This window comes from Ricinus communis, chromosome 9, assembly GCF_019578655.1.
Source record: "Ricinus communis isolate WT05 ecotype wild-type chromosome 9, ASM1957865v1, whole genome shotgun sequence".
In the NCBI taxonomy this organism is placed as follows: domain Eukaryota; kingdom Viridiplantae; phylum Streptophyta; class Magnoliopsida; order Malpighiales; family Euphorbiaceae; genus Ricinus; species Ricinus communis.
This window is the reverse complement of record NC_063264.1, coordinates 16,565,756-16,576,978: the sequence shown is the minus strand read 5'-3', so window position 1 is coordinate 16,576,978 and position 11,223 is coordinate 16,565,756. Positions and strand designations below refer to the sequence as shown.

At 32.7% G+C, this 11,223-nt stretch overlaps 1 long non-coding RNA gene across 2 annotated transcripts; it reads right to left on the bottom strand.

Moving 5' to 3' along the window:
* Positions 1-326: 326 nt before the first annotated feature.
* Positions 327-2,515, bottom strand: LOC125371158. 2 transcript variants are annotated; one of them, XR_007217473.1, is made up of 5 exons: positions 2,335-2,515; positions 1,444-1,705; positions 876-1,215; positions 652-751; positions 327-539 (listed from the first exon to the last, which is right to left on the bottom strand). It is a non-coding gene; the product is annotated as an uncharacterized LOC125371158 (long non-coding RNA). The 2 variants fall into 2 exon arrangements; XR_007217472.1 differs by having other exon boundaries at positions 1,461-1,705.
* Positions 2,516-11,223: the final 8,708 nt, after the last annotated feature.

Sequence of the window (11,223 nt, the reverse complement as noted above, 5' to 3'; positions counted from 1 at the left end):
AAAAGTTATTTTTATTAAAATAATAACTTTAATCTTATAAATATTAATTATATTATTAGTTTATATAGGTATAATTAATAAAATATTTTTATTTCATATGATATATTATTATTTATTTTTTTATCAATATAATTACATGTCTTTGATTTAATTTTAATTTATTTTATTAATAGAATATTTTCTTAATAATATTCTAGTTTGACTTTTAAAAATTAAAATATTTATAATAAAAATAGTAACAACTATAGGCAAATAATTGATTAGTACTTTAGTGATGAAATGGTTGATTTGGATTAAAAGTGAACCAAACTTAGAGTAATATTAATTATTAAAGACCTTATTGTGGTGTTTAACTATTGAAGGTTTAAAATTGGGTTCCACCCCATAATCGAGGGTCTGTTATCTGTTGGTAGTGCAAAATTTAGCTCAAATGGAATTCTCACAGAATCCTACAAGCTTTGCCACTATCTCAGCACTTTCATTTAAACGTGAAGTCAACCTCTTTGCCAAAAACTCTTTTTCACGTCTCATTGCTCGAGCTAGTTTAAGCAAGACATAAAAGAAAATTAGTTTAAGCATTCAATGGATATTAACAGCTGCAAGTAATGTGTCAGTTCGTGTAAGTTCATAGACTAAAAAAGAGAGAAAAACCTTGACGATAGAAATTGTAAGCTCATCTCCAACATGAGGAGCAGGGCTTGAATTGCCAATTTCTGCCAAATGCCGCTTCATTTGCTTCCAGCTCAATGACCTATAGAGAAGACAGATGAAGAATATGAAAATGAATTTCCTTATACTAAGTTACTACGTAAATTCAAATGAAAATAATAGGCCAATATAGTAGTAGAGAACAAAATGAACTGCAAATACTATACCTAGCAAACATAGCTGCTTTTGGTATTGCAGTTTGGCAACATGTTCCTTCAATTCTGTCACATAAGCTCTTATGCTTCTCACATTCTCCTCTGCTGCATTCTAAACCACCTTCTGCATTTTCTTCGTATTAACTGAAATAGAATGACGATAGCCTGGAGTTCCTTCCTTTGATGAAACATCTCCACATATTGTAGAAGTCTCTTTCACAGACTCTGGCTGGGTCTCACCGGATATGAAATGAAGTCTTCATTTTCCGGTGCTCTATTTTCAATCTCATTTTCTAAAACGTGCCGGGAAGCTGGAGTCCAGTAGGGTACATGACCGCTTTTTTTCGCAACACTGCAAGGAGAAAGAAATTTAGTATGTAGTCAACAGGAATCGGACAAGTACTCATTCAACTTGCTTAGATGGCTCTGACAGTAGCACTTAGGTGTTATCTTAGAATCCATTACAACATGCAAGTATCTATATGACGAAGGATATATTCTACATGTAAAAGTTGGAGACAAAAGCAAGATATGAGATAAAACTTGACAATCAAAAAGTATGCTAATATTCAAGTCTAACTTGAGCTTTCTTATCACATTTGTGAGAGTTATAAAACTAAGATTGATATGATCGCCTCCTCTGAGCCTCGCCCCATCTGCATGTGTCTATGAAGCTCTTTCACTTCCAGCAAGGTCTACAAAATTCTGAAAATCATGGGTGATTTCAGAAAGGCCAACGCAAAGATACAGTTCTTCACTAGTCACACATACTTTATAAGATGCCTCAAATGCTGATCATTGGTTGTTGTTTCTTCTACCAACTTCTCGACCACAGCACCTTTCTGCATATGAGCACCACAAAATATTAGAAAATCTACTCATTCAGAAAAAAGGAAAGAAAGGAAGAAAGTCATCTAAAATTCTTAAATCTCTGAGTTCAGCAGGTCCCTGACATTTTCATTATAAATCTCTAATAAAAAATTCTTAACCGTAAAGTCTCTGCGGGGTCTGCACCCAGGCCAGTACTCAAAGATCGGTTAATGAAGTTACAAAAGGAAACTACAAAATCAAGTGATTTACATTTTCCACCAATAAAAAGCCTCCTTTGTTGTCTAATTATCATAATAATTTACAATTTTGATAAGTAGTAGCAACAGATCCAGATTAAGCAATCGATACACTCGTCTCAAATAAAGAAATTAATTCAATCGCAAGAAAATCTAAGAAGAAAAAGAAAGAAAATAGCATCTAATATAACAAAACAGCACCAAAAGTTTGTAAAGGAAAAGAAAAAGGAAAGTTAGTAACAGAGAGACAAATCATTTGGTAAGTATAACCTGCCATTTCTAACATAATCGTGTCCAATTTACATAAAGGAAAAGATTATGAAACACACTGTTTCCTTCAATTTGTAACCATTTTAAGCTTCGATCTTAAGGAAATAAATTCAACAAATAAAAACAATATTCACCGAATTCTCAAGATAAGTACAATGCAGATCTATGCGCAACAAGCTTTTCAAACAGAATCAGAGAAAGAGAGAGAGAGGGGAGCATTGAGAGAGAGAAAGAGGGAGGAGCGTTTAGAGAGAGAAAGAGAGAGAATTGAGGAGGAAGAAGAAGAGATTTGTTTGTCTTTCTATGAAGAAAAATGGACAACTTGTGTTCGTGACCCAATATATATACCATTTGAATTTGTGACCCCAACGGCTAGTTTCTTCTTCTTTTTTTCTTCTAATTTGAATTACTTTTTATTAGCGATTGGCATATTCTTCTAATGCGGTTGCTTGCGCTTATTCACCGATGCCAGTGGAGTGGGTCTTTTGTCAAAGTTTTGAAAATGCGAATCTTTATTCTGTGAGGTTAATTAATTTCTGTTCAAAAATTTTGCACATATGCCCTCTGCAACATTTTTTTTTTTTGCAAGCTATTTCAATAGTCTTTTTCTTTTAACTCAACAAGATTAAAAGTGACCACAGATATTTCATCTATTTAAGAAAATTTAAATCCAAATTCGATTAAAAATATATATATCTAAATCTATTTTAAATTCATTTAAAAAATTATTTTTGATATTTAAATTTGTCTAAATTCGAATAAAAATACATACATATATACTATCTGAACTCCTTAAAAAATCATTTAATATATATAGCTATAAAATAAATTTTTGAATATTTAAATAGATATCGGATATCATGCCCGTTAAATATCTCTTTATATAGATATTTAAAAAATTAAATAAGTACTCATTTACAATAATTAAATTCTAAGATATATTAATAAAAAGGTACAAAATTATACGTAATTTTAAATAAAATCTTATAATTTTATTTTTAATTATTTTATTTCATACACGATATATATGTATATCATTTAACCGAGTATCAGATACCGAATTTGAATACTATATACTTGTATCTGTTTTAATAATCGTGTTCAGAGTAAGTATTTGAGCGTTCATATTCAAACCGACACGTATACATTACTCGAACAGGTTACATAACAGTCCAATCGAGTCAAGTACCTAGAAATATCGGTCTAACTGTGATTCCTAAATAAATTTTAACATTTAACATCGTTTGAAAAAAATTATATTATCTTATCAATAGATAAGCTAACGAGTTTCATCATTTATTTATTGAAATTTAGATTGTATTGTTTTTGGAATTACCTTTACAATGTATTGGAAAGAAAATATATGATAGCAATTGTTACATGTAATAGTTGGCATGTAATTCCATTTAAGTTCTTATATCAGAAAATAAAATAAAAGAATTAGTTGCATATACTAATTTCAGCAAGGTCTTAAGTTCAAGTTCTTTTTATTTTTTTGTAATTCAAAATAAGTTTTTAGCATTATAATATAATCATATTTTCTAAAATTTAGTAAAATAATTTACATTATCCTTAATACTCTAATTTCTCTTATATTTTTAAAATATATATTTTACTAATTAATATAATTGCATTGCTCAGTTTTATTAATTTTATATTAATTATTAATAACAACATTCTTCTATCAAAAGAATATATCTAAATATTAATACATTTGTATATAAATATGAGTTAATTACTATTATCTTACTAAAATTTGGACAAATTTACAAGTCCAATTTTGCTTTTTAAGAAGTACAATAATGCCTCCATAATAGTTGCTCTCGTTAATTATTAACTCTTTTTGTTCTTTTTTTTGTTATCAGAGCTTAATTTGGTCCTTATATTTATTATAACTTTAATTAATATAAAATTCAGTTCTTAAACTTATTATCAAGTATTAAACTTTTCTAAAATAATTAATTTTTGTAAATTTTTCTAATTTCCTTGAATTCATTTATAGAAAAAAATCATATCTTTTTTTATTTATTGATTTGTTAGAAAAATCATAGGTAGCTCATTCAATTATTTATTACTTTTTAGTAATTAATACACATAATGAAAATAATATATACAACTCAATTCAAAGATAAAAATTAATTCAAAGTTAAATTAATATACATAATTCAAATAATTTATGCATCCAAATTAACAAATTTGATATCAATTTAATTTTTTCAACATATCATAAAGGATACATCAAACTGAATTTTAATTACCAATTTTGGTGATTAAAAAACTAAGATGTCTGTGGTAATGGTAGTAAGTGCTGGATTTAGTTGTGTATGAAAATAATAGAAATAAACTGAGGCTTTCAACTATTTAGGATAAAAGATAACAAAAACAAAACTAATTCTTCTCATTATAACTAAAGGGAAAAAGGTATACTTTTGGCCCTAATGTTTAATGCGATAACGGATTAGCTCTTAAACTATTTCTAAAAGTAAATAAACTCTTAAATTATCAAAAACCTGTAATTTAAGCTCTTCGATATAATAAAATAATTATCACAAATACTTAAAGATGATGTGGCTAATAGTAAGTCTATTAGATTAACAAAATAATTATCACCATTAATTCTCCTTTTCCCTTTTCTTCTTCTTCTTTCTTTCCGTGTCCCATTTAAATCTAAGAAGAATAAATCTTAGAAATGAAATTGCTTGTATTATTTGATATAAAATTTATAATTTTGCTACATTCTTTATATGGAACCAGTCTCAGACGCATGTGTTTACTTCGTCAAATTAGTATAGTTCTATTCAGATTGCAACAATTCAATGATGAAAAAGGATATTAGATTTCAACCAATCATACAGTTTCTAAGTGTTCAAAAATTGAATCTTGTTTTAAGACTTCCTCATTGAATATTAAGTATAACTTAGTTGACGTTATTTATACTATAAAAAGTTGCAGCCAAATGCAATTCACACACACACACACACACACACATACACACACACACATATATATATATATATATATATATATATGATATTTAATTCCTGAAAGCTGTTCTTTATAAAGATTCATGTGATGCAACCAAAGATGCATCTAAGTCAACTAGCATGGATCCACTAGCCTATGGAGGACTGATGACACGAGCAAGGAGTAAAAGGTTCAAGCAAGCCTTAAATTCTTACTTGGAGCATGTTTTGAAGATGGCTAATGATGGTGCTTTTAATGAAGATAACAACGCCTTGAAGATAGTGACATTAATTGCTATTAATGAAGCTTAAACTTCTGGTCATGGAACAAGGTCAAGGTCAAAGATCAGGGATCAAAGTCAACAGGCTTTCCTAGGGTTTCTAGAAGCATTGGGCCGCACCTTAAGCATTGGGCCGCACATTAGGGTTTCTAGAAGCATTGGAGGTCTCACCTAACCCTAGGGCGTACCACCACTTATGCTTAGAGAAGGAGGCCACATTAGAAGTCTTTTAGGGTTTGATTCTTTATTGCTTATCTCTTAGTCCTTTTTAGGGTTAGAATCATTTCAAAACTCTATAAATAGAGCTATGTATTTCGGCTAAAGGACATAAGATCAATATACATTTCTGAATGAAGTTTAGTTTGAGTTGTTAACTCTTATTCCTTAAGGTGTTCCTTATTGAATTTCTTGAGATTAAATTAACTTGTTTGATTTAGTTTCACATCTACATGTTTGATCAATCAATTAACTTTTTATTAGTTTCTTGAGTTGTTTGAACATTCTTCATCTATTTATAACTAAAGGGCTTAGTAGTTCTATTGCTAAGTTTGTTAGTTCCATAATCAATTGCAAACTTTCAAGTTAGATCTTGGGGCAACAAATTCGAACTTATTGGTAAGGGTGCTTCCTCTTAAATAGGGAGAGCGTTTATCAGTTTGATTTTCTCACCATTACTTATCTTGGTGTTTGAGCGTGTCCGAGTTCGAGTTCGTATCATTTGGTATCGGAGCCAAACTTGTTAGTTGGTTCATTTTTTTCAATTAAAGAGTCTGTCTTCTATTTCATCTCAATTTCGCTGGCATCATTATTAAAAAAAAAAAAGTATACTATTTTCATTCGCTTCGCATACCAAGGCAGATTTCCAAAAAAAAAAAAAAAAAAAAGAAAGGGAAGGAACGGAAAACTAACCCTAACCATTTGTGTTGGGTAGTTCTCGAAGAATTGACTATTGATTGATTCATTCCGTAATTCCTTTTAATTAATTGGAGCTGTTCTTCATTCTTATAATTCTGATTTGGGTAATTTTGTTTGTTTTCTCTTAAAAAGCTTTTCTTTTGGGTTAATTGAGTCTTGTTCGATTAGTTGTAAGCTTGTTTTGTTCACACGCTTATAATCGTTTTATTGATTCACGAGTGTTCTATTGAACTTCAGAATTAATAAACGTTAAGAGGTTGTGAAAAACTTGTTCTTGTGATTACTAGAACAATTTGATTTAATTTCTATAAGGAATTCAATTCTTTGTGAGTGAAACACGTGAGGGAGTGATCTTTTCTTGTTTTTGCCTTTAACTATAAGAAGCCTCCAGGAGTATAACACTTGATCACGTCCTTTTTCTTAGTCTTTTGGTTTAACCATGTCATCCGAACCATCATTGACTTTGGAAAATTTAGCTTATACATTGAGAGATGTAGTAGAACATATGACAAAACAATTTCAAAAACAAGATGACAAATTAACTAGGTTATTGAATGATATGCCTAAAACGTCTAAAGGGGATGGTTCTGATAATGACCAAGAAAGTGAGTCTAAAGGGTCTAGACATAATCTCCAACCCAAAATTGACACTAATTTGGGTAGCATTAAGATGAAAATACCATCTTTTCATGGTAAGAGTGACCACAAGTTTATTTGGAGTGGGAAAAGAAGGTTGAAAGGGTTTTTGAATGTCATAACTATAGTGAGTCTAAAAAGGTTAAACTTGTTGTTGTTGAATTTTGTGATTATGCTGCCATTTGGTGGGATCAATTGGTGAGTGGTCGTAGGCGTCATGGGGAACACGAAGTTGGTTCATGGGATGAGGTTAAACGCATTATGCGTAAAGGTTTGTGCCATCGCACTACCAAAGGGATTTGTACAAAAGTTACAAAATCTAGTACAAGGTAGTAAGAGTGTTGAGGAGTATTGGCAATCTATGGAGATAGCTATGATTAGAGCCAATATAGATGAGGATAGGGAAGCCATGATGGCAAGATTTTTGCATGGTTTGAATCGTGATATTGCTAACATAATTGAATTGCAGCATTATGTAGAGATGGAGGATATGTTGCACATGGCCATAAAGGTGGAAAAGCAATTAAAAACCAAGAGTAGAAGTGCTGCCCCTAGCTCAAAATGGAGTAATGCATGGAAAGGGAGCAACCAGCCCCCTAACAAGGGTCGTGAGGCATCAAAGGACATCAAGCCAGCCCCTAAATTTGATGTTAACACTAAACCAACAACGCAAAGTGACCTCAAATCAAAGAAAGTGCAATGCTTCAAGTGTTTGGGGTATGGACATATATCTTCCCAATGTCCAAACAAGCGAACCATGGCAATTCTAGGTGGTGAAGTGGTCTTTGAGAGTGATGAAGAATCCGAACCAGGTGAGGAGGATTACCTATACATGCCTGAGTTGGAAGAATGTGATGATGTGCAATTGGGTGAGGTTAGTAATGTACTTATAACTTTTAGAGCTCTTAATTTACAACCTATTGATGATGACGCTCAAAGGGAAAACATATTCCATACTACATGTAAAGTACAAAACCATGATGCTAATTGTAGTTTAATCATTGATGGGGGTAGTTGTACTAATGTAGCCAGTGCTATGATGGTTGATAAACTTAGACTTCCAACTATTAAGCATCCTAAGCCATACACCTTGCAATGGCTTAATGATCAAAGTGGGATTAGAGTTACTAAGTAAGTACGGATTGCATTTAGTGTAAAGAAGTATAATGATGAGGTATTATGTGATGTTGTTCCCATGCAAGCATGTCATATGTTGCTAGGTAGACCATGGTTATATGATAGATCTGTAATTCATAATGGTCGAACCAATGCATATTCTCTTGTAATGGATGGAAAACCGTATGTTTTGGCACCATTAAGTCCTAAAGAAGTTTGTGAATTACAAAAAGTTGTAAAGGACCGAATGGAAGCATATGAGAAAGAAAAAAGAAAGTGTGAGAGTGCATATGAAAAAGAAAAGGTGCACAAGCAAAAGGGGAGTTGTGTGGAAAATAATGAGGGGGGAGAGCAACGAGTGGTAAAAGGAGAGTTTAGCGAGGGTTTGCGCAAGAATGTGAGCAAAAGAACGAGTAAGGCGCAAGAAAAAGGAGAGGCAAGCGAGAAAAAAGTGAGTTTCTTAGTTAGAGAGCGAGACATGAGAAAGGCTTTGAGTGAAAATAGGCAAGTACTTGTACTTATGTACAAGGAGACTTTATTTAACACTAATAATCTTAACTCTTCTCTTCCTAGTGTGTTTGTAAGTGTTTTGCAGGAATATGACGATGTGTTTCCGAGGGAGTTACCTAGTGGGTTGCCACCACTAAGGGAGATAGAGCACCAAATTGACTTTGTACGGGGTCATCCATTCCAAATAGACCAGCCTATAGAGTCAATCCGGAGGAGACCAAAGAGCTGCAACGCCAAGTTGAGGAACTACTAAGTAAAGGTTATGTTAGGGAAAGTCTTAGCCCATGTCATTCCTGTTTTGTTAGTCCCTAAGAAAGATGGGTCTTGGCGTATGTGTATTGATTGTCGTGCAATTAACAAGATCACCATTAAATATCGTCATCCTATTCCTAGGTTAGATGATATGTTAGATGAATTGCATGGAAGTGTTATCTTTACTAAAATTGATTTGAGAAGTGGCTATCACCAAATTAGAATGAATATAGGTGATGAGTGGAAAACAGCATTCAAAACTAAATTTGGTTTGTATGAGTGGTTGGTCATGCCTTTTGGCTTAACTAACGCACCAAGTACTTTTATGAGACTAATGAACCATGTTTTGCGTGCGTATATTGGTAAATTTGTGGTAGTATACTTTGATGATATTTTGATTTATAGTAAGAGCTTTAGTGAGCATGTTGAACATGTTCGGATGGTGTTGATGGTTTTGCGTGAGAATTCTTTATATGCTAATCTTGCTAAGTGTGATTTTTGCACAAACCAACTTATGTTTCTTGGTTTTGTTGTTAGTAAAAATGGAATTCAGGTCGATGAAGATAAGGTAAAAGCAATTAAGGAGTGGCCAACACCAAAGAATGTTAGTGATGTGAGGAAAATCAGAATTATAAGAATGAAGAACACTTGTGTTTCTATAGGAGGTTTGTCAAGGACTTCAGTACCCTTGCCGCACCACTTAACGAGCTTGTAAAGAAGAACGTGAAGTTTCATTGGGGAGAACAATAAGAAAACGCATTTAATATGCTAAAGGACAAACTTACTTCATCTCCCATTCTTTCACTTCCGGATTTTTCCAAAACTTTTGAAATTGATTGTGATGCTTCTGGTGTAGGTATTGGAGCTGTTTTAATGCAAGATGGGAAGCCAATAGCCTATTTTAGTGAAAAGTTGAATGGAGCTAGCTTGAAATATCCAACTTATGACAAGGAATTGTATGCTCTTGTGCGTGCACTCAATGTTTGGCAGCATTATTTGCTACCTAAGGAGTTTGTGATTCACACGGATCATGAAGCATTAAAGCACTTGAAGGTACAGAACAAGTTGAATAAGCGCCATGCTAAATGGAGTGAATTCATTGAAGCATTTCCCTATGTCATTAAGTACAAGCAAGGTAAAGAAAATGTAGTTGCCGATGCACTATCTAGAAGGTATGCTTTACTTGCTTCTCTAGAAACAAAATTGCTTGGTTTTGAGTATATCAAAGACTTGTATGTTGATGACCACGATTTTGGTTCTATTTTTCATGCTTGTGAACATGGTGCTATTGATAAATTTTACAGACATGATGGATTTTTATTCAAAGAAAAACGTCTATGCATTCCTATGTGTTCTATGCGTGAATTGCTTGTGAGAGAATCACATGAAGGTGGTTTGATGGGACACTTTGGTGTTCAAAAGACTTTAGATGTTTTGCATGATCATTTCTATTGGCCTAAAATGAAATCTGATGTGAATAGATTATGTGCTAACTGTATTGTATGCAAGCAAGCTAAGTCTAAATTACAACCTAATGGGTTATACATGCCTTTGCCCATACCTAATTCTCCTTGGATTGACATATCTATGGATTTTGTGCTTGGATTACCTAGGTCTAAGCATGGGCATGATAGTATTTTTGTTGTGGTGGATAGGTTTTCAAAGATGTCACACTTTATTGCATGTAGGAAAACCGATGATGCACAACATGTTACTGAATTGTTCTTTAGAGAAATTGTACGTTTACATGGTATGCCTAGAACTATTGTCGTTGATAGGGACACCAAGTTTTGAGCTATTTTGGAAGACCTTATGGGGTAAACTAGGAACTAAATTACTTTTTTCTACTACATGTCATCCCCAAACCGATGGTCAAACTGAGGTAGTAAATAGAACTTTGTCACAATTACTTAGGACCATGGTTAAACGAAACTTGAGAACATGGGAAAATTGTTTGCCGCATGTTGAATTTGCATATAATCGTAGTATGCATTCTTCTACTCAATTTTGCCCATTTGAGATTGTTTATGGCTTTATTCCTTTGAGTCCTTTAGATTTGATTGCTTTACCTTTGAGTGAACAAGTGAATTTAGATGGTGCAAAGAAGGCTGAATTTGTGTTGAAGTTGCATGAGCAAGTACGTGCAAATTTGGAAAGACGCAATGAACAAATCACCAAACAACGCAATAAGGGCCGCGAAAAGGATGGTATTTGAAGTTGGTGATTGGGTTTGGGTGCACTTCAGGAAGGAAAGGTTTCCCAATCAAAGAAAATCAAAGTTGATGCCACGTGGTGATGGTCCATTTGAAGTAATAGAGCGCATCAACGATAATGCATACAAAGTTGACTT